Source organism: Cricetulus griseus, chromosome 3 (genome assembly GCF_003668045.3).
Source record: "Cricetulus griseus strain 17A/GY chromosome 3, alternate assembly CriGri-PICRH-1.0, whole genome shotgun sequence".
Taxonomy (NCBI): Eukaryota; Metazoa; Chordata; class Mammalia; order Rodentia; family Cricetidae; genus Cricetulus; species Cricetulus griseus.
Window position 1 is genome coordinate 229,320,156 of NC_048596.1, and position 5,617 is coordinate 229,325,772.

Consider the following 5,617-nt stretch of genomic DNA (forward strand, 5'->3'; position numbering starts at 1 on the left):
CATGAGGACCTAGTCATGACTTTGCCTGAAGTCACTGTGTGATGTTGGTCATATGACTTGGATGCTGTTTGGTGGATGTCTCATTTCCAGTCAACCTAGGCTGCTTAGCATCTCTGATATTCAGCTTAAGCTCCAGCTAATTGTTTTGAAGAAAAGGGATTTAATTTTCAGGATGTTTTGAAATAAATATTACTGTTTTCATCAAGATATGCTTTATGTTTTTAATGAGTCATTATGACACAAAAATTGATTTTGTTGAAAGTCTGTGGGCAGTGTTTGGAGATGATGATTTCCATTTTATAAATAACTCAGACTTGGTGTAGGTAGTTTTTCTAGACCAGAGAATGACTGTTAGTAGTTGTTTCATGTCAGTGCTCCTCTAGCCATGAGTCAAGAAGAGTACACTGCACATAGTATGGAAGGTGAGATACACTTGGGAATGTTGATCAATAGTACCTAGGCTTTCTCTAGAGTCTTGGAACTGGAGAGTGAGGCATTCCTGAGATAGCTGAGGCTGAAGAGATGACATGAGAGTCAGCCTAGTTGGACCATTAAAAGTCAGGTGGGGCTTTTCAGGAGGAGGGAATTGATAATAGCTCTACCTAGAAATGATGCCAAGGTTGTTTGTTGTCATTTTTTCTTTTTTCTTAAGATAATTATGTCTTGCCAGGTTTTGGTGGTGCAAACCTTTAATCCCAGTACTCGGGAGGCAGAGGCAGGTGGATCTCTGTGATTTTGAGGCCAGCCTAGTCTCCAGAGCGAGTGCCAGGATAGGCTCCAAAGATACACAGAGAAACCCTGTCTCAAAAAACAAAAATAAAAACAAGATAATTATGTCTTACAAACAAAGGTGCTGTTTATATATTTAATCCAATGACACAATAGTCATTCCTAGCATTAATTTGTAAAATAATAAAAAACAGAACCAACTTTAATTTTAATAAATTTAGAAAAACATAAAAATTGATTCTTTTTTACATGATTCTTTTTATTTAGAACAATCTTTTCTCATTTTACATTCCCGTTCCCACCCCCTCCTCTCTCCCACCTCTCCCCACCTCCCCCCCCACCACACTTCATGGACTCCTAAGTGAAGGTAAGGCTTCCCATGGGAAGTCAGGAAAGTCTGGCAGATCTCTTTGAGGAAGAACAAGCTTCTTCCCCTTCAATATAGGCTGTACAGGGTATCCCTCCAAAGATAATGGGCTCCAAAACTGCAGTTCAAGTGCTAGGGATAAATCCTGGTCTCACTGCCAGTGGTCCCACAGACTGACTAAGCCACACAACTGTCACCCACATTCAGAGGGCCCCAGTTTTGTCACATGCAGGTTCCACAGCTATCAGTTCAGTGTTGATGAGCTCCCCCATCTCAGATCAATTGCCTCTGTGGGTACCTCCAAAATGGTCTTGACCCCTTTGCTCATATCATCACTCCTCCCTCTCTTTGACTGGACTCTAGGAGGTTGGCCTTGTGCCGATCTGTGGATCTCCTCATCTGCATCCATAGTTGCTGGATGAAGGTTCTATAAGGATAATTTAGGTAGTTAGAAACATGGCTACAGAGGCAGGCCAATCCAGGTACCATCTCCACTAATGCTTAGGGTCTTAGCAGGGGTCATCTTTGTGGATTCCCTGGAATTTCCATAGTGTCAGGTTTCTCACTAGCCCCATAATGACTCCTTCAATCAATATATCTCTTTCCTGGCTCTCCCTCTCCTCCCTTCCCCCTTCTCCACCAAATAGTTCCCTCATGTTCTCTTCCCCTGTCCCCTTCTCCCTCTCCTGTCTTCCTTTCTTCCCCCACTATGCTTCCAATTTTCTCAGGAGATCTTGTCTATTTCCCTTTCCCAGGGAGATCCTTTTATACTTCTCTTAGGGTTCTCCTTGTTTCTTAGCTTCTCTGGGGCCATAACCAATAGGATGGTTATCCTTTTGCTTCATTTCTATTAGCCACTTATTATTGAGTATATTCTGAGTTTGTCTTTCTGGGCCAGAGTTGTCTCACTCAGGATCTTTTTTTCCAGTTACATCCATTTGCCTGCAAATTCATGATTTTTTTTTACTGCTGAGTAGTACTCCATTGTGTATGTAGACCACATTTTCTTCATCAATTTTCAGTTGAGGGGCATATAGGTGGTTTCTAGATTCTGACCATTACAAATAATATGCCTATAAACACAATTAAGCTAATGTCCTTGTGGTATGAGAGTGCATCTTTTAGGTATATGCCCAAAAATGGTATCGCTTAGTCTTTAGGTAGATGGATTCCCAATTTGCTGTGGGTAAGTTGGTATATTTGTTTATGTTACTCTGTTTGAATTTAAGGAATGGAATTAAACAGAAGGCACCAGTAATTAAGAATGAGAGACTACCAGCCAGGATGCCAGTCACAAAGTTTTGTGGAGGAGGGATTTACAGATGGTGTGTACATGTAAGTAAAGGTTATTAAAATTTCTAAGGTCAGAATTCAGTATAAAAGTATGTGGTTTGTATCATTCATGAGGGCTGGGTTAGAGAAAAATTCATGTTTAATCAAGATAATTATATTTTTTGCCTAATTTGTGCAAAAATGTTCTTGTCTAAACTTTGAGTGTCACAGAAAAGTTAGAGGTAAAAATATCATCCCTTACTGCACAAGATGGACCGACCTTTCCTTGTGGATGATTAAAGCCAAAGTTTGAAGGCTTAGCCAATGAGCATAGAAGGTCTAGGATAGCCAGTATTTTGCCTTTTACTTTTCAAAGTCATCTGGTGTTGGGAGCCATACAGCTTGGCATGAACCTTTAGGGCAAACTTGGTAAGCCACACAGTTATAGAACTGTCTTTTGATTATAAGTGGCTTCTAGAAGCATGAGTACCCAGAAGCAACAACATGACCCAGACGTCAATCCTTTGTTCCAACCACAAGCCCACTTCCTAGGCAACCCTCCCTTGTCCCACCACTTACCTAGGTAACCCTCCCTCACCCCACCACCTATGAACTTTTTACTTTGCCTACATCCTCCTTCTATAGTTTTCTGACATCCTGCTTAAACTAACACCTGGCTCTTGGCCTCTTCTCCCCCTCCCCTTTACCCCATACTACTGACTATATAAGCTAGCTTGGGAAAAAATAAAATTTGCCACTTGATCAGAATCCTGTCTTGTGGTCATTCTCTCACATCTCTTGTCCCCATTCCCCTCCCTGGACATCTTGCTCTAGGTTGCCCCCCCCCACGGGTCGGGACAACTATAAGCTGGAATACAGAGGAAAAAGGGAACCCTTCTAAATGTTTTGGTACTCTGGTAAGTCACCTGTCCTCTTAATTGGAGAGGCCTTAGAATTACAAATGCTGAGCTCTAAGTAGCACATAGTCTCCAAATATAGTCAGAGAATAGAGAGCTTTGTCCATGCTTCTGTGGTAAGCCATGTGGTCAGCGAGAATCTCTCCCATTCCTTCAGATGGCACACTTGGTAGAGGAGAATAAAAAAAATGAAAGTCCTTAAGATTTGGCCTTGCTTTTTAAAATGTAAATAGCATGTTTTCATTTATTTTACATACCAGCCTCAGTTTCCCCTCTCTCCTCTCCTCCCAGTGCCCCCACACCGTGCTTCCCATCTCTCCTCTTCCCCTTCCATTCCTCCTCTGTCTCCATTCAGAAAAGGGCAGGCCTCCCATGGGCTTGAATAAAACATGGCCCATGAGGCAGGATGCAGTTCTTTCCCTTGCATCAGGGCTGAGCAAAGATAATCCAGCATGAGGAACAGGTTCCCGAAAGCCAGCTAAGCTCCAAGTACAGGTCCTGATTTCACTGCTAGCAGCCTTACAAAGAAACCAAGCTACACAACTGTCAAACACATGCCTAGGTCGGTCCCATGGAGGTTCCGTAACTGTTGGCCCATGTACATGAGCTCCCACAAGTTCAGGTCAACTTTCTGTGGGTTCCCCCATCAGGATACTTATTCTGACATAGTTTAGCCAGGAAACCACTGTGCCCCCAAACACATGTACAGACAGTCATTCAGGTGATTGGTTTTGGCCAGTGTAAAAGGGACAATATTCAAAAGGCTATCAAATCCTTAGGAATTTTAACTGGATCTACAACGCAAGATAAAACATTATTCTTTCAGAAAGACTCAGAATGAGAAGCAAGAGAACCACACTGGAGTAATAAACCAATTAACCATATGTGCTTTTCCTTCATAGGACAGATTTCTCTCCAAGGTTCAGATAAGCAAATCTGTGGACCATGCTCCATAGCTCCTGATAGTGAAATTATCCTCATGGGAGGTGTCCTAATGACACATTCACTCTTGCCTCTGGCCTCACCAGATAAATCCTTTCTTGACTCCCATAAAAATATTTCCAGATTCTTTTTTAACATACATAAACAGGTGTGGCCCTGGTTAGCCTCTCATTTCCCATGATGTTGATCATTTTCAGTCCCTACTCCTTCTTTAATAAGCAATCAAATTTGTTTCAGATTTCAACAGTTTACTTTTCAAATAGTTATGCAAAAATATTGCTCCACATATCCTGGACCAGATCCAGATACATCATAGCTTACACTGGACCAAATGAGACAAGTCTTCCTTAGGATTTTCATGTGAACAAAAATTTACATGTTTCTTATACCAGCAGTCTCGTACAACATTTTACTCATAGTTTCATTTTTGTCTTGTGTCTTCAGTTCTTGTTCACTTAGCACTCTGGTATAGTTGATATCTCCAAGACTCCACATCCCCAAACTTTAGCTGATGGTGAACAAATGATGCTAATCCATGACCGGTATAACCACGTTCTTCTTTTAAAGAGTCCCTGAACTTCCTTCCTAGGAGTAATCTGTGATCCCTCACCTGGATGTTCCTTATGATAATGCCCTTGCTCATCAAAAAATAGCCAGATGAGGCACATATAAACCTGAATAGGTAAGAACATTAGTGCTCTGTTGGAGGACTCAAATAAAATAGACTAAGGGAGGGTGGAAGAGATAAAGCTGTCAAAACACCCACTTCCCATTTGACTCTGCAGGACTCACTAAGTTCTGTTTCTCTAGACTAGTGCTATTCTGTATACAAGAAGATATTTTGATTTTGCTCTGAGTTAGTGTCTGATTACATGATCACTTGTCAATTACTTCAGTGTTTCTTGGCTTTGTAAAAGAGATCAAATTCACAAGTCCTGAACACTGTCAATTTCCTTGATTTGATGCTGATTGGAAGGATAGAATGTTCCTCTTTTTAGCTCTATATTCAGGATATTTTCCCCATATTAAAAAATGCAAGACTTAAGGAAATCAACATGTTGAATGAAGAGATTGAGAACATAAAACAAATGTCCAAAGACTACTGCAGTTCTGTGTTGGGAGCCAAATCTCAGAACTTGGCATGAGATCCTAGGCTGTTCTTGGCCGGCCACATAGTTGTATATTAACCTTTACATAGCAGCTCCTTATAACCTCAGCTCAAGAAAAGAAACAATTTGACCCAGTCCTCCACCCACAGGCTCAGTCATCTAGGCAACCTTTCCTGGACCTCTTACTCATAAACTCTTTACCCTGCCAAACATCCTCTTTGTGGCTTCCTAATATCCTGCAAATACTAACACATGGTGCACAAACAACCCATTCTGTCCCT